Source organism: Daphnia magna, linkage group LG3 (assembly GCF_020631705.1).
Source record: "Daphnia magna isolate NIES linkage group LG3, ASM2063170v1.1, whole genome shotgun sequence".
Lineage (NCBI taxonomy): Eukaryota > Metazoa > Arthropoda > Branchiopoda > Diplostraca > Daphniidae > Daphnia > Daphnia magna.
In genome coordinates, this window is record NC_059184.1 from 3,248,928 (window position 1) to 3,267,530 (window position 18,603).

Genomic DNA, 18,603 nt, shown 5'->3' on the forward strand with positions numbered 1-18,603 from the left:
TCGCTACTGCCATCTCTCCATGAGAGAGAGAGAGTAATTATTACTAATCTCACGAAAGAACGAACGAAATGGCTTGAACTAGCAGAGTCGTTCGATTAGCTCTGGCCCATTACGAGCCGTCTCAAACAAACTTTCCCGAACGGTTATTATTATTCACTTTTTTTTTTTTTTCTTGCATTTCTTTTTTCAAAAGGTTTCAATTCGTCCCAGCGGAGAATAGCGCAGACTCTTGGCTTATTATTACTGGCTATTAGGCGATCATGAGAGACCATCTCTTTTATTTTATATTTTTTTCATAGAAAATCACAACCTGTAGACTGGGCAAGAAAAGAAAAAAAAACTTAAATAAACTATCGTGCGAAAAATAAATCTATCGCAAGAGCCCCTCCTCTGGCGCCAGCTATTTTCTGGTGGGGCCCTTAACTCTGTTCGTAGCCAACCATCAGCACACACACACACACACACACACACAGAGAGAAAACCCTCAGTTCTGCTGTATGTTCACGGTGACCAAGCAATGCGGAAGTCCGCCAGCAGCTAACAGCCCTCCCAATGGCAGCTCTGAATGGTCAGCATTTTCAGATCGGCTAAAAAAAGAAAGCTTCGAGCGACGTCGTCCGTCTCTACTATCACGCGGCCAGACCGGGATAAAGAAAACAGAAAAACACCAGCGCACCTTTACCCCTTTTTATCTTCGATTATTCCCTTTTTTCTTTTTTTAAACGGCGGAAAAATAGAAACGTCCAGCACTCCTCTCACTCGTCCAGCAGAGGTAACTAAATTTACTTATTTGCTAATTGCAGCATATGTCTTTCTACGTACATTTCCTCCTATTCTTTTTCATTCTGATTCCCATTTTCTCTTTTTTCTTTTTTTTTTCCATTCTTCTCTGTCTATTTCTCTCTGTTTTCCATGTCCTGCCACAAGCTATGCATATCTCAGTGGGGGTTATCGCGTGCTGCCTTGCAGCGTCGTCGTCCTTCTCTTTCCTCTTTGGTATGTTGGTGGGTTCGTTGGTTGGTTCGGTTGGTACCAAACCTTATGCACAGGCCAGTCGCTATTCCAAAAAAAAAAAAAAAAAAAAAAGGAAAAAGTTCTTCTTCTTTTTAGTTGTTGTTGTACACGAAAGGATAAAGAATAGGCTCTTCTTTTTTATCCATCCTCTTAAAAAAAATAAAATAAAAACGAAGCCCATTTTTATTTTTTCTTTAAGAAAAAGAAAACAAACGAAGGAAAATGCCAACGCCTTTTGCACCTTAAAGGGAAATCTCTTGCGGCGCCGTTGCCATCGTCACGACACACAAAAATCATCGCTGGACTCAAACACGTAGGCAAAAACAAAAATGACCAGCCGGCCGTGAATATAGGCTGTTGCAAAATGAAACGATTAAATGACGTACGATATCCCCCCCAGCTGCCGGCCAAAAACATCAAATGTTTTTACTAAAAATTTTTTCTTTTTCCTTCTTTCTCCTCGAACGGCTCGCACCGTATACGTAGGCAAAAAAAAAAATAAAACTGGGATAGAGGCAAGAGGAATGCAAGGTCGTGCAAGATGACGGCTCCAAGATTACAACAAAACATTCGGGAGGAGGAATGAACTGTAGAGGAAAAGAACGCAGCCACTCGGTCACGATCTCCAATGTCAAACAAGAGTCGAGCTATTTTTTATGTATCACCTTCATCGGCCGGTTACAAAGAGACACACACATATTTTTATTTATTTATTTTATTTTATTTTATTTTATTTTTTTGAATATACGTTTGGAAAAGGATTTCACGCACGACGACGATGTATTATCAAAAACCGTTTATCATCTTCCCAACCGACAAGGTAAAAAAACTAAAAATACCCAAAAAAAAAATACCCAACTATTTTGGCCCGCCATTCCAAAGTCTGTCGATATTTTTAAAAAAGAAAAAAAAAATTAGAGAAACCGCAGTGGACAGCAGAGGGTCAGATTGCGTCAGAGCAAAGTGAGCAACACTTGAAAACGATGGAGAAAGAATGTCGTCGTCCGCAATCCCGATTGACGATGCAAACGGGCAGTTGGGTAGCCCGGCTTTTTTTTTTATTATTCGTTTCATTCACTGCCATTCATAAAGAGCAAGAAAAAAGAAGACGAACGAAACCAAATGGATTGGAATGTCGGCAATCCATTTCCTTTTTCTTCCCCCTTTTTTTCTTCTTTTGTGTAATCAACAGACGCATTCTCCCATGCGCCATGAAACGCGCTCGACCGGTCCAGCATCTCAATGAAGCATCCAGACGAGCGTGAATGAACGTTCTCCAAGCATTGCCCTAACTGAAATTTAGAGATACAGCGCCGTTCTTTTTTTTCTTTTTCCTTTCATCCATTTCCTCTTTCGAGTATCATCCACTGATTTTTCTCTTTTTTTACGGTTGACAGAGAAAAATTCCAAGGGGGGGAGGGGGGTCTGCATCCATAAAGTGCACAAATCAAACGCGCTAGACAAGCCCAAAACGTCAGACCTCACCTTTTGGGTACGCGTTTAAACGCGCACTCTTCGGGAAGAAAGAAAGAAAAAAAAACGACGTTACACGCCCCAAAAAAAAACGGGAGGACCCGAACGATTCCTCCTGTTGCTTTAGTGTTTTTCTCCAATACCACACGCGCGTGTAGAAATTTTGACTAGAACTACTCCCATTTGTTATCCTTTATAGACTCTCAAAATGATGACGATGATGCTACATTTAAATGAGAATTTCTTCAGTGCGGCTCTCGTCCGTCCATCTCAGCGACGTTTTCAAAACATCCGACCAGAAGGGATGGCGGCACATGTCTACCAGCTCTTACAACTCATATGCATATATGCTAAACAACAAAAATCATACATGTATTTTTATTTAAAAAAATAAAAATGATCTTTCTCCGGGAAAGAAAGAAAATCTTTCATTTTGATTCACCCTCCCCACTCTTTCGTTCCGAGTCCTACGTGTGATTGCATTCTATTGAAAAGAAAAGATTGACCTTCGACAAAAATATGTCCGTTCGTTTGCTGCGCACAGGACGATGGGGCAGAGAAGGAAAAAGAGACAGGGGGAAATGAATCAAACCTTAAAAGTATATTATGAATCTATCGATAGGTTATCATACTCCTGTTTTATGTATGGGATTCTACATCCCCTCAATTGAGTCTCGTATGTTAAATTGCGGCGTTATTTCTTCTTCTCTTTTTTTCTTTTTCTTTCTGAGAGAGAGAGAGAGGGGGAGGGAGGCTGAGGGCCGCATTGCGTGAAGACGGCCCACCGAAAGCAGAGGGGAAAAAAAAAAGAATACATGTAGATAATATACACACGTGGAAAGGGAGGAGAAGGAATTGAATATTTAGCAAGGCAAAGATTGGTTGGCCGTCAAGCGGTGCCACATAGAAGCTGATGAGAATATGAAAGAAATCTCAACTTGATGGACAGCTAAATAAATATCCATGACTTGAAAGAAAATGGAAGGTAAAAGAAAGAGAGAATGGGAGGAGAAGCTTTGGTGATGCGTCCGGATTCCACCAACGACATCAGCGCCCTGTCACACACACACACAGCGGACCGAAGAACGAAAAAAAACACGTGAAAGGTTGTTATTATAGCCGTCGTGTGTCTAGCATTTTGTATGGCCGCGTATAAATAATACACACGCGTTGAACAGAGGTACAGGTAAACGTGCGACAGGTCATCGGCATTCCAACGGCAATATTATACCAGTGGATCGTGCAACTAAAAAACACAAAATGCCCGTTCTACCGGCCCCCACTTCTCTCTTCAATTTCATTTGTTTTTTTCATTACCCACCAACAGATGAAGAAAGAAAAAGAAAATCAAAACAAGAAAACAACTCATTTCTCCATGAAAGGATGTCAATTTGTTTCGGCCCCCAAGAAAGTTGGCTGCTACGGATTCAGAGGAACTGGTTATACACCGACTTCCAAACTCTATATTTGGTTCATCCATTTCATTTATTTTTTTTTGAAGGGGGGGGGGGCGTCTCAATGGAACTGTTTCTATTTGTTTTTCTTCTTCTTCTCTTGAGCTATCAGTTGGGAATGATTTCGTGTGTGTGTGTTTATTTATTGATACTGAAAAGGTGGTAATAACGGGCAGATGCTTTATTATCCAATCAGCCAACAGGTTGGAATGCACCCAATTTTGGTCATTGGTTTGGGCCGCAAGATGAATCCACCAGAAGTTTCATTGACCAACGTTCATTGCATAACTGAGCAGGTGTAACACTTAACTCTATATGTACCCTCCCCACCCCTTTAAAAATTTAAATAGCTCATTTACTTACAAATGGCAAAGGCTCTACACGTGAAAATCAACAGTCGCGTGAGCTGCCCAACAAGTCATTTTTCAAGATCTTCATCGTTCGAGTGTTCAAGTGCAAAACCAAACAAACAGTTTGAGGCAATGCTGGGAAATTGCCGAACTGAAGTTGAAGCTTTTAAAACACTCCCGAAAAAAAATAAGAAGGAAACAAGGTGCCAACTATAATTAGTACAAGTTAAGACCAAAAAAAAAAAAATAAAATAAATAAAAGATAAAATATGTGATGACCTCTTGCACGCCATTTTCTCTAACGGGAGGAAACATTGCCGTTCAGAAGTAAATCGTTCGGCAGCAACCAAAAGTCGACGAAAGGTGATGCTCACAAATGCGTATTAAAAAACAAAAAAACAGTTAGACCGGGAAAACATTGTTCCAGGGGTCGTGTCGGTGAAGGCGGAAACGTCACGGACTCCCCTCCCCCCCCCCTTTTTTTTTAAATATATACGTATCTAAATAGCAAAAGGACGCAATCAAAAAGTCAAGTTTATTTGTGAAAAAAAAAAAAAAGTTTAACGCGCGCGCGTTCCTAACACGCAACCCTGAAATCCCGCACGATTTCCTCGTGAAATCGGCCGCACGGTCAAGACACGACCAGAATTGAAAAATAAAAGTATCCGGAAGGACTTTGGCAATAACACGAAATAACTTTGTGTGCGTGGTCGAGGTTGTTTTGATTATTATTATTTTAAAAGTCTCTCATTTAACTAGAATTTAAAGTTAATGCTTTAAATGACCGCATACCACAGCAAGTCCGTACCGAAACGGAGGAGGGGATTTAAAGACGGTTGGGGGAAGGAATAATTACAAGAAAGAAACGCACCAATTAAAAATAGACGGGGGGAAAGTTCTTTCTTCCTTAAAAATTTACACGAAAAAAAAAATAAGAAAAAGAATTTCCCCCAAAAATAGACGAAGCAAAAGATTTCCGTAACACAAAAAAAAAAAAAAAAAAAAAAAAACGAGAGACCTACCATCAAGAAAGAGTCGGCGATAAATTTCCTGACGGTGATTTTCATAATATGACCCTTCCATGTTTTATGGTCTTGTCCTATTCCTCCTCCTCTTCCTCCCCCCCCCCACCACTTTTGTATTTTCTTTTTCCTTCTACATCTTCCACTTTGCCTTCGAAAAATTTGCTGCCTTCAAGTCGACTCAATAGACATTCATACATTTCATATTCTTTTTTTCTTTTTTTTAACCAGAGCTTTAACAAACACACACACACAAAAATGGAGACGAACAAAACGTACAATGTTTGCAAAGCGTCCACAAAGCAGACATGAAAAAAAAAACATGTAAATATTTCATGGAATGGAGGGAGGGGATGTTGATAAATCAAAAGAAAAAGAAAAAGAAAAAGCTGGCCACCAATAAAAAACACTTGCGTGCGCATCGTCATCTATAGAAAAGTGGTGTGTGTGTTAACGAGCAAAGCCACGAGAAAATGTTGTCGGTTAACATGCGCAACACAGTTTGAAGCGACTCATTTTTATTCTGCCACTCTTTTTTGTTTTGTTTTTGTTTTATCCCATTTACTGCGTCTCTTGCCGTCTTTTGTTTTCACTCGGTTACATCAGAACGTGTTTTTTTTCCCTTTACTATTATTATATTTCTTCTTTTAGCTGTACCGAAGATGTGAACGTGTCAAACAAAACAGCGAAACAAAACAAAAACGAAAAAGATGGGGAATCGAAAAGAAAACGGACCGATGATAAATGGGCCCTACAAGTCCGTCAAGTCGGAAGATACATTGCGCAACAGGTATGCACGCATCGCCGTATAAAATAAGACAAAAACAAAAATTTCATGTTTTTTTTTGTTTTCTTTTTTATTTGTTTCGACATTTTTCGCGCTAGTCGTAACGTGCGACACAACCAACTACTAGCGGCGGTGGCGGCAAGCAACACAACACAAGAATTTTATTTTATTTTTTTTCAAAGGATTTCCATCTTTTTATTTTCTTCTCCTCTCTTTTCAAAATATAACGCTCATTCGCCTTCGGGAGAACGCGGTAAAATGGAGGGAAAACAAAAAAAAAGGGACCCTTGACCGGACCAAGCGGCGAAGAGTCATCAACCGAAAAGAAATCCTTTTTCTTATATTTTTAAATAAGCAAGGCGCGCCGGTGCTCTTTTCGTTGTGTAGGGGCCATCATCAATAGGACCAGGGCAAAAAAAAAAACCAAAAAAAGCAACGGTCATTATCATATTTTGATAGATTGAACTTTCGGCCAAGAACAAGCAAAAAAAAAACAACAAAATCTTAACGAAAAATAGTCGATAGTTTCTGATTTCTTTTTTAAAATTAAACAAATTAAGCGGGGAACTCCTGGCTATGCCATTGGGTTCTTGTTCCCCCCCCTCCACTGACTTCGTTAGATTCCTGTTGAATTACGTCAACCGACTACTCAAATTCAATCGAAATTGAAACGATCCTCGCGTGATTTCCAATTATCGGTGTTACATCATTTCAGAGTCACCACTCCCTGCTGATAAGAGCGTCTCAAGTCGGGGTTTGGTGAAACAACTTGACGCCCCACACAAAATAGGAGAGATAGGGAAGGGGGGATGACCGTCACGACATAAGAGGTGAAGGTATTTGAAATTCCGATAAGACGTGTAAAAAAAAAAGAGAATGGCGAACGTGCAACGGGCATTGTAATATAAAACAGAGAGAAAAACAAATGTCAACTTACCGTTACGTAAAAATAAATTTGAAAAGAACAATTCAAGAAAAAAAGAAGTGAACGCGATCAACAAAATCCAGCGCTATAAAAAACGTGCGCGCGCACGGACCGTCTCTCGATGGCAGTTGGTTATAATCCTCTGATTCGGTTTGGACAAGTTGGCAAACAACTTGTTTTGTGTTGCTTCTTCTAGCCTTTTCGTGTGTGTGTGTGAGATAGATAAACTGATTGGGCAAAAATAGCAAATTAACGGGGTCAACTATGCACTCGAATTCCTTGCCGATCCATCCTGTTCAAAGTCTGACTCGTCGCAAGTAGATCACTCGTTTTCAAAAGAAAATCGCACTTTCAAATCGCACACTGCCACTGGACTAATCTTCAATTATGTTTCGTTTTTTTGTTGGACAATCTGGCCAATAACACTGAACCCCCACCAACAAAACAAAAATGTAAGAAATACCCAAACTTTAACCGTACGGGGGTCACATACACACGCAAATTCCTTGGCACAAAAATAATAATAATAATAATAAAATAAAAAATCTTCTATTTCATGTCGTTTCGTTTGGCAAAAAGCGAACACAGACGACAGGACACTGTAGAACGGATTTATAAATTTTCAACACACACACACACAAAAAAGAATGGACGGTGTGTGTAGGGGAGACTGCGAGGTCTCTTCTCTTCAGCGTGTCCTCCGCACATGTGACTGGGAGCTCTGGCGAGTCTTGTAAGAGAGTGTACAGTGTTTGGGCACAAAGTTTGAAGAAGTGAGCCTCCTTCTCTTTCTGTTTCTCCTTCTCCCGGCCGCCGATGGGGCGTAGTAGAAGAAGGAGGAGAAATGGGAAAAGAAGAAGAAGAAGAAAAAAAGAGAAAAAAAAAAGAAAAAAGTGGGAGGAGTTGTTGGTGAAGAACTGGAAGACCCTCGCGCCACCACCAGCAAAAGAGAAATAAAGTTTTTTTTTTTTTTTTTTTTTGCTATTTACTGCTGGACTCTTGTATGTATGTGTGCAACACGGACGCGCTAGTAAGACGGGCATACAACGGAAGAAAAGAAAATAAAATTTTAATTCATATTTTTTTTTTCCAGCTACAAAGAATGGCACATCAAAAAGGAATGCCTCAAGAAAGAGAGACGTTCTACCTGGTCTTTGAAGAGGGGGGGAGTATAAGGTCAGATAGGAGGAGGGCACCAGCAAAGTACTGGCCAAAAAGAGAAAAAAAAAATTGCTGATGGCATCCAGGTGAACTGCTAGTCCCCCTGTCTATAAGGTAATAGTGTACAGACTTAAAAGATAACCTGCATCTCTCATTTTTTTAAATTTTTAAACAAAAAGAGGATCCAACAAAGTTGACCGCATAGAATTTGTCATTCAACAGCCGACGACGATGTAAAAGGAGAAGTGTCCAGGAATCAATTTGTTATGAATATTTTATAGACGGCTAGTGGTTGGTCGTACAATACTCGGAAACAGAGAGGAGGGGAGACGAGAATTCGAAACTGGTATTCTTGCATCAAGTTGATTAAACGACCAATTACTTTGAAACTGTTTCATGGTTTTTCAAGTCGACAAACAGACCGACACGTCATTTTGAAAAAAAGGACCCCTTCGACATTTCGAGTTGCATTAAAACCAAGTCACTCACGTAGAGGCACATGCCTAGGCGCCCCACCAAGTTGATCGATAGTTGAAAATGAGTTATGGTCCACCTTTCTGTTTGGCCCTCATTTGGTTATTTGTCAATGGATTTATCGCCAAGTCATCGCGCCATCAACCAGTTTCTTTAAAATATTCTTTCCATTTGATTTGATTTTTTGAAACATTCTTTTTGGGACACCCCGCTAAAGTCGATAACGACATGACACACAGTCCCATTGTTTCTGAGAGGCCGAAGCGTTTCAGACCGGAACATCATTCGTATATGTTTTGGATTTTCCCCATCTGTTTCACTAGAAAACAAACTGAATTTTCATTTTTCGATTCGAATAGTAAGTGACTTGTGACTTTCTGTCCTACCATTTTTCACGCTACCCAATCAAAAAGGAAAGAAAATTGTACATCATCTTCATTGGCAAGGCAACGCGTTAAGGAATTCCTGTCGTAGTGGCAATGAAAGACGAACACTTGGTACAACAATGAAATCGATTTTATATCCCATGGCATCGGCCGATATCTAAGCGGGACAAACAACGATCCCACATTCGTCTCTAGACGCCTATTGAAAAAATAAAAAATGTTTAAACGATGAACTTGTTGGAAATTCACGGTCGTATTCCCATTTACGTTTTCAATTGATCTCCCCCCTATCGTCTGTGTTAACCATTTCTTATTTTTATTATCGATTGCATTCGATCGATGAAGAAAACATTTTGTTTTTGAAATAGGCCCGTAGTTTAGACAACAACAGAAAAAAAATTTTTTTTTTTGTTTTTCATACGATGGCAATCGAACGTACATTCAGAGGGAGAGATAAAATATAAAGGGCCGTGGGGGAGAAAGAAAATAAAAAGAAAGGGGGAAACAAAGTATGCAGTGAAGCGAAGAAGAACAGGTCCCTCCTTCGTCAAAAGAGTTTGAACAGGTCAGAAAAATTGGCAAAAAGAAAGATCAGCTGCGGTTCATTTTTTTAGCGACACTTCAAAAGGATTTGGAAAGTTCCAGGGGGACAAAGAAAAAAAAAGGGTGGAGTGAGGGTGGGAAAAAAATAAAATAAATTCTTTATGATTGATATTCCCTCCCACTCTCGTTAACAAGACATTCCTCCACGTCTCGAGTTTCGCTTGACATTTTCGACCGAAGAGATTCAAGTAACGAGAGACGCGCCCATTTTCTTACCAATAACATTCGGCTTTTCCTACCACCTGTCTCTTACACAAAGAGCCGAGTCATCTTCATCGACTTGCACTACTGCCCCCCTCCCCCCTCTCTCTTGTAACAACTTCCATCGAAAAGTCTTCCTCGCTGCTCTGATTACCCGGTAGCAAAAACCGTTACATTTTCTTTTCTCTTTTTTGGAAGTCGTAGCTTCCACGATATTGTTGGAGGGGTTTAGGATGACCCAAAAATGCGCTGACAAATCAAGAAAGATTGAATTTCTTCACTTGAAAAATAGCTAACTCTACGCTATAGGCTTCCCATGTTGTCCCGTGATTGTAGGCCTTTACTAAAAGGGTATCAGATGGCAGCAGCAATGACGTCATAAAAATCTATTTTCTGTCTGTTTCCTTCTCTCTTTATTATTACCGTATCATTTGGTGAGAAGGAGGGGGAATGAAAACGAACAGTCCTTCCTCGCATTTGATTGGTCATCTCTAAAAAAACAAAAAAGGGGGGGAATTAAACGAAGAGAAAATTCATTTTCTTTTGGCTCGACAAGTGAACGGCTCCCAGGGCGCCAATTTCAAATGCGTGTGATTCTCTCGCCGCGTGTCAAGTGTGTGTGTGGGGGGGGGGGATGCAGAACCAAAGTCCCAGTTGGCCAATATTTAGCTACGGCTTGATACTTTCAAAATGCCGTTGCCAGAAGCTCCATCTTATTGAACCTTTCGTCCGCAAAATCTCTCTCCCACCCCCCTCGAAGAAGGCACCAACAAAAAGAAAACGGACACGGCGGAACGTGACAAGATGAATAAGTAACCGATGGTTGTACTATTTCGTGTTTCGCTGCTTGTTGGATGAGAGAGTAGAGAGGACATGGTGTCTTATGTGGAAAAGCAGGGGGGAAGGATTTTTGTCTTTTACGATGAGTATTCGCCCCCATCCCCCCCCGACCACTACTGCACAGAGATGACCCTCTTTACTGTACTCTCCGGTAAGGTGAGACACCCATAATCAACGCTGTTGCAGCTGTCCACATGTTGTTGTTTTCTTTTTTTTTAAAGAAGACATACGTATACAACATGTATAATAAAATCTGACAACAACGGCACTTTTTTTTTTAGATTTAATTGAGGAGGAAAAAAATCTTTTGATGCTTTATGACTTTTGAAATTTGAATGTTGTCAGGGGTTCGGGCTCTTCATGTTACGTCAGGTATACACCATAGCTGTCGAGAGGTTCTTCTCATACAAGAAAAAGAAAAACATATTTTCACTCGTCGTTTCACAGCGCCATTAACATTTCAGTAGAGGAAGAATAGGCGAACAAACAACGAGAAGAGAAAAAAAAAAAACGAAGAATCCGTCGTTTCTCAGCATGTGTTTGATACAACGACTCACGGTGGGGTGGTGAAAAAGATGGGAGTCCAGCGGGACCACCTCCTTATTTCGAACGACCCCCTCGACGGCAACGTCAAATTCAATTCCTCGACTATGTTCAAGCCTGTCCCGACCGATCAATTCCACTTGACGAAGGCCATGCGCTGCATAAATCCTATCTACCTCCTGTGGCCCTTACAACGTGCCGCAATATTTCGTCTGCCCGACGCAAACAACAATTCCAAAAACAAAACAAAACAACGTCTAAATCACAGTTTGAAAAGCGATGAAAGTAGTCCGCCTTCTCTCTTTGAAACCACTCAAAACCCCACGTCTATTCGTTTGTATCTTTTTCTTCAAGAATTGCGAGCTGCTCGTACGCAGACACAGTCGAGACAATAAAATAATAATCATAAGTATTCGTGGTTGGTTGGCTAGTTGTAGACACGCAAATGAAACAAGAGAAACGAGACGGAGAGATGACCGACGAACGAGAGAATAAAATGCTAGTAGCAGCGTCAATAAAAGATAAATGCCACTCAAAATAGAAAAAAACTGCCGCTTGGTGGCCAATGGTACTGGCATTTTAGCCTACCGGCTAAAACGCTGATAACTTTCTCAGTTATTACGCAACATCGTCATACAAGTCAGCACTTCCTACTGGACAAGACATTTATCTCTCTCTCTTGTACAATCAGCATTGAAACATAAAATTTAAAAATAAAATAAAAACGAAACAAAAAAAAAGAAGTTGAGTGGGGAGGATGTTGCCCGCAGACAACGTCAACACACTAGCTGAAAAAACAAAAGCGCGGCCGTCACGCATTTGCGTTTGTTTAGTTTGTTTTTCAGTTTTGTTTTCGAAAGAGGGGGGGCTAAAATGATGGAACCGTTTTCTCGTTGAAATTCGAATGAAAACAAGTCCATGACAAGTCACGTTCCAGGTCAATATATACAAGACAAAACGGACTAAGGGCGAGCCAGAAGAAGAAACGGCTACCGAAAGAGAAGACACGCACCAAAAAAAATCAAATAAACTACCAAGAAGTTGAAAAGAAGCGACTGAAAGAGACGGAAAACAAAAGAGCAGCGACAGAAGCCAACGTTCCCTGTCAACCCGATTTTCGCTCATTACATATTCTTCTCTCGCGGCCGTGTTATTACGAAACGCGACCGGCCCATCAGACAGATTGAAGCAAAAAGAGAGATGGCAACAAACACAACACACCAAATAAAACAAAACCTTTTGCTAATGGCGATGGAATTTCTACTAGCCACGTTCCAATTCTTGCCATTCATTCACTCAATGCGATGATACTCGTCGTCAATTCAACGCCGAGCTAACAATCCCGAAAATGCTCCCGACGCAATTTGATTTCGCGTCCCACGCAACCATCGCAATCCAACGGAAAACTTGGGAGGGAAAGGGAAGCGATTATGTATGCGGCGTTACGACACACGATCGCGCTATCATCCAATCAAAATGGCCTGAATTCATTTAGCGCCAGAGATATTCGATATGCAAAATACTTTAGACTACATACAGAGAGGCGATGGCCTGTTGGCCCCACCTTCATTTCCTCTCCCAGTATTGGGAACAAGGACCGGGCCCTGTGTTGCGACGATCGGCTCAAAAAACAAGAGGCTGTGGCTCGCGATCCTTAAAGAAAAGACAAGAGATGAAACACGCGCGTTTTCTCTAGACCCCATCGTAAAAATTCCAAAAGAAAAAGAAAAAAGAACCGTTGTTTTCGTGGTCTACATTTTTGTTTAACACGTAAAGAAAAAAAAGATAAAAAACGAGGGACACACACGTAACGTCTAGCAATCTGGATCATCACATAACGCAGGTTTTTCTCATAAATATGCATGCGTAAAAAGGCTATACAGGTATTGCGTTCCATGGAGGGGAAAGGAGACAGATATAGGAACGAGATCATCCTGTTTTTTTTATTTATTGGGGCCATGAATTCCATGATTGAAGTTTGATCGCGTTCAGACGTTGATGAAAGAAGGATTTTATTTAGATTTCTTTTTTTTTGTGGCCGACTCTGACATTGTCAGTGGTATGATTTTTATCTTTCGTCTTCTTCGGAGAAAAAGCTTTTAAATTAAAAAAAAAACGTTGGCAGTGAGGAAGGAATGCGCAACGATCACAAAAGAAAAGAAAAAAATGCGTTAAATTCTTTTTTCATTCTCCTCACCAAATTAAAAAAATATATATTTTACATAGAATGCAATAAACGATCCGATAATCAAAAAAGTCAAATGCCAGTCGTGCTAGGGTTCAAATCGAAATAAACTCCCATCACTTGCGCAGCGTTATCAATGGCTATAAACACATGTCAGTTGACCCGCTCTGTAAAAATGCCGAACATTTGAATAAAAAGAGGTAACGCGTATAAAAACGAGCTCGAAGGCGTCTCGTAGCATTCAAATGATGATCCAATGCGCTGACAGCTGTGAACGAAAAAATCCTCTCCACACACACACATACACACACGGTGATAATATTTCTGTAATCTCTTTCACTCTTCCTTCCAAGCGGCACATTTTTCAACACGCGTCTAAATAAAAGAAATAAAGAGATGGCGCATGCAGAAGAGGAGAGAGAACGAGACGTCGGTCGCAAATCTACCTGGCGCCGGTTTAAACCTTCCCTCTTTAACGCACAACGTTGTTGATGGCCATATCTGTTTCGTTGCCAAACTGTTATCGGCCCCTGTCTTTCTCTTCTTTTATTTTGTAAACAGTTTGTCGGCTGTTTAACACACGCAATAACAGCACCTCTCGAATCCATGTACACATAAAAATAACATTGTGTTTTTCGTTCCCTCCCCCCTTCATAGACACAACGGTCAAAATAATTTTTTTTTTTTTTTTTTTTTTTTTACTTAACAATTCAAACACCGTAGAATAGAGCGCACAAAAATGAACCGGATGTCTTCTCAATGTTGACCCAATCTCAGCATCATTTTTACTCTCTGGGCCAAGATTTTTTTTGGTTTTTTTACGAGCAGAGCCCCGCCATATTTTGCGCTCATGGACCGGTGGTTAATGGACTCGCAGCGTCGACTCACGTGCGGATGGCGGAATCGAAACAATAAAAAACATAACAAAAAAAAAAGAAAAGGGGAGCGCTGTTTATAGATCACACACACACACACACCAACTCTTCCCCATCATTTTGCTGTTGTTGTTGGAGCGGTACATTTAACCGTTACGAGGTTTATGGTAATAGGTTTAAACAAATTCCGGGAAGAATATGATGAAAAACGAAAAAAGTGTGCAACTGGAGTGTGTCACGAGGTCTCCCTTTTTTTCTTGTCACTGAAAAATTCCTGCGCACGTCGAGGGGAAGAGAAAGAGGGGGGGGATGACACGCGAGAGCGTGAACAATTCAATTTCAACAATTTTTGACACGACCACAGAGAGAGAGAGAGAGAGAGATTTTCTGTTGGCAGCACGTTCAAAACTGGCTTGACGATAAGGCATCGCTCTCTTACTGTTGAACAAAAGACGTTCGCATTTCTACGCCATTGACATTTCAATCGCATTGCGGCGCGGCTGAGTTGGTGTTGTCGGGCGGGGTCAAATTCAAAACCCTAATAAAACGAGAAAACAAGAAAACAAGAAAATGGCACATTTTCCAACTGCTGTTGCGGTGACGGTTGTGTCACACTTGCGTGTGAATGCTTCCCCCCAAGAATAAAATGTTGCCCATTTTCAGATGTGTGTACTCCTTCTTTCAATCAAAGGAAAAAGAAAAATATTAAAAAAAATTCTCGCTCTTCTACCCTCCCCGCCATTCAAAACGTCAAGTTTTTGAGGTTTGTAAAGGCGAGTCTTCAGCATCAAAACAACCAGAAAAAATGTGCGTCATCGTCTGAAAAAATAAAATAAACAAAAAACGAACGTTTCCTTCCCCAGAGTTGGTGGTAACAAATGCCGGACATACGGGGCAGATTATCCGCTTTGTAGATGGAAACAAAATAAAAGAGGAAAATATCAAGACAGGGGGGGGGGGAGGACAAAACAAACAAAACAAAAAGGGCAGTAAATCTACGTTGAATGCGGATCTTATCCAATTTTCCTTCGCTGGTATGTCAGCCACTGATTGGGTGGAGTTCCTTTTCTCGAAATTCTTCGTTAGTTTTCGTTTACATTTTCTCTTGCCGAAAACAAACGACGCCCGGACCTTTTCGGATCCTCAAACACAAACAGCAACTATCCCAATCATCCACTACATTACCATATACTGTTCACTTATGGTTTAACAACACACAAAGACATTAAAACCTGCATACCACCCCTACACTCGAACGAGAAAATGCCAAGTTAACGATGGAATGTCAAGTGTTTATCGACTTAACATTCCAGGGGGGAGGAAATGAAATGTTTCAACAACCCGACCGTTGATGCGACATTTAACGACGTCCAATGTTAACACGTGCAACAGTGAAAGATAAAAAAGTGTACCGCCGAATGCAAGTACTTTGTTTCTAAACGACCCCCAAAGGACATGGCATCCGTAGATCGATCCATCGTCATTTGGCAAATTGAATTTCGGGGTCTGCCACCTATTTAAAAAGATCGGGCAGGCATTGTAGCGATATGTGAACGTTTAATGTTATGACCCCATTCCGACCTTATCCTCCCTCTCTTTCCTCAAGGAAAAAGGCGGCATTCCTGCAGGCTGTTCGAGCCGATCCGATTGGTCCAGCCACAGAAACGAAAGAATAAATAATAAGATGGTAGGAATGCGACGAGGTCTGCAACATGCTTCAAAAGAACTGAGGGCTGTCAAAAAGTGGGGGGGGAGTTCGAACACGGCCTCCCTGCGCAAAGAATGAAGAAAACAGACACAACTCCAAAGCGCCTAACAGCAGGAGAGAAGGAAGAAAAAGACTCGCTCCCGATGGCACCAATCCTTAGCACAGCACATCCACTTCTGTTTTCTTTTCCTTTTATGTATTCACTAAATCATGATGAGCCGAGTTTCCCCCCGCAGCCGCTTAACTATACCCATCCGCCTCTCCTTGGTCAGAAATCCGTCCCGACATCCGCCACAAAGGATTTTTTAACTCCGCCTTCCATTATCCCGGTATATTACAATGTCCGTTTCAAATCAATTCAAATTCCTCTCTTTTAAACCGAAAGAAGTAAAATCAAATAAAAATTGATCGTCATTCTATCCTGGAAGTTGTGGCATGTAAGACTAGTCCCCGTCTCATTGCTTAAGATCGCCACGGATCTACGACTGGTTTATAGCAATCGTTACATGAATTTTCAATCGCAAAACATTACGGATATTGTCTAGTGTTTTGTTTTTGTTTTGTTTTTCCGCCATTATCCTCTTTTGTAATGACCACAGCTTTAATGTATAGTGCACCTGCACTACGGTAAACGCAAGTCTTTCTTCCTGATTATACAGCGGGAAAGGGTGGGGGATATTATGTTACCCGTGAGATTTCGCATTGGGAGGACAAGGAACTAGGTGCAAACTTGCACTTTATTTCGTTATCTCAAGCAACGAACGCGTCGCTTTATTTTCGTGTCTTTCCCCTGGGTCAAACGGAAATAAACAATTCAGAGGAGCACTTACCAGTGAAGAGTGTAGTGCAGATCCGAATGTCATTTTTTTCCCTCTCTTGTCGAGTGTCAAGAATGCCGACCAATAAATAATACCGGCAAATTTGCTCGCGCCAAATACCTCTCCGCCATCTAGCGAATAAAAAGAGAAATGCATTGATAAAAAATAATGGATCATCAGCTACTATTTAATAAAGAAACTGATACATTATTTCGTTAATTGCACACGCCAAGTAGAAATGTTTCTCACTGACGTTGAGTCACAATAAAACAATGTACCCCAATAATCTTACGTCTTAATTGTTGTGCGGTAATTAGCACCAACAAAAAGGTCATTCATCACTCAAAACAACAAATAATTTAAAAAAAAAAACGTAATAAATGAACACATTCGACCATTGGTCTACTCTGAACTATCTCGTAATTGTTTGAGAAAGAGCTTCCTATTAAGAATTTTGGACTGATGTACGCGGAAGTTCTCCCTGTCCCCGACATCTCGAATGAAAACGCAAGGCGAAACAGGGTCAGCTGCTTTATTGTTTTGTTTGTTTTGAAGGTAGGATCTGCCATCTCATTAAGAGTTGTGTCGCATTTCGATGAGATTTAGCGGGCGAGCGCTAGCGTCGCTGCTGTACACGATAACATCAGTCGCATTGGTAGACAATGATTCATTGACGTGGCCGGCGGGTCGATTGCTTTTTCCGACACAGGGAGGTCCCTTTTCTTTACACTTTGACAACCAGTAAATAAATGCAAAGAAAACTTGCAGAGATAATCAATCGGACGAATCTATTCGCAGTCTATACTGTTTGGGCCAAGCGGGTGGTCCACGTCAATGAACGCCCGCACAGCAAACTCAATGAGAAAAATAAATAAAACAAATAGAAGCTAAGCAAAAAGATGAACGCCAATACTAACTTGTCGTGCGGGTCTCAGAACTTTCGATGAGCGCAAGGCAACAAGAAAAGAAAAAGAAAAAAAAAATGGGGGAGAAAGGAAGTTGTATTCGGCCGTTGGAGAAAAAGCACGCTAACGTTCGATCAGCGACGCATGAATAACGAATGCAACCTCAGCGACGCTATTGTCTGCCGTGCACGTCATTATCAAGGGGGGCGGCACTGGCGCCAGTTCCGTGAGTTCTAAAGCCCATCAAAAGCAAATCTAATTTCTTTAATTCATCTCGGTATTAAATTTAACATATCATTTTTTGGCGAATGATTAACCTTTGAACTAAAGAAAATAAAACATAAGACTCGCTTGGTGGGCGTAAGCTAATCGTAGTCTATTATTAACTTAGTCGGTAACAGACAAGGAGAGGGGCTCGTGATGAAACGTATAGAAATGGGAAACGGGTGTCCCTTCCTGGGATTCGAGTGTGAATTACCGTGAGCGATGCCACAGACAAGCAGAGACGACTTGACGTCATCATTTTGGCGTACAAATTTAAGGTATTCCTACTAGAAAATATAACAAACACAATTTGCTGTTGAGCGTATGTTTAAAAGCTACCCGCTTGCCCGCCTCCCCCCTTTAACTGACAAAAACTGCAAATAAAAATAAAGCTCGAAATGTCCTTTTGCCTGTTGAAACAACGCACATCAACCTTAATTCAGTTGGATTCGGCCTTTCGTGAGCTCGTTAAGAATGAAGACAAAAAGCTCAAACAAAAGGCTCCATAGCAACGCAAGAAGATTATCCCTAACTCAATTTGGTTTTTCTTTTTTTGTTGGCATGTAAATATCTAGTCATAACATAATAACTCCAAATGGTACGTAGTACGTTAGA

The 18,603-nt window shown here is 40.9% G+C and overlaps 1 protein-coding gene and 2 long non-coding RNA genes across 6 annotated transcripts in view; 2 read left to right on the top strand and 1 right to left on the bottom strand.

The window, feature by feature from the left end:
• LOC116919270 (serine-rich adhesin for platelets) overlaps positions 1-18,603 on the bottom strand; it is a 64,754-nt gene that overhangs the window by 34,579 nt on the left and 11,572 nt on the right. Inside the window, exon 3 of one of the 2 annotated variants that reach the window (XM_045171348.1) lies at positions 16,832-16,950. The gene's annotated coding sequence lies outside the window, so the exon portion shown is untranslated. Of the gene's footprint in view, positions 1-7,037; positions 7,173-16,831; positions 16,951-18,603 lie in introns of those variants that run through there. The other variant, XM_045171347.1, reaches the window with a different exon arrangement.
• LOC116919277 lies at positions 453-3,838 on the top strand. 2 transcript variants are annotated; one of them, XR_006644455.1, is made up of 5 exons: positions 453-772; positions 1,214-1,396; positions 1,501-1,691; positions 1,774-1,834; positions 2,687-3,838. It is a non-coding gene; the product is annotated as an uncharacterized LOC116919277 (long non-coding RNA). The 2 variants fall into 2 exon arrangements; XR_004391819.2 differs by having other exon boundaries at positions 1,501-1,834.
• LOC116919279 lies at positions 5,902-9,235 on the top strand. 2 transcript variants are annotated; one of them, XR_004391820.2, is made up of 4 exons: positions 5,902-6,103; positions 6,199-8,300; positions 8,366-8,532; positions 8,596-9,235. It is a non-coding gene; the product is annotated as an uncharacterized LOC116919279 (long non-coding RNA). The 2 variants fall into 2 exon arrangements; XR_006644456.1 differs by having other exon boundaries at positions 8,366-9,235.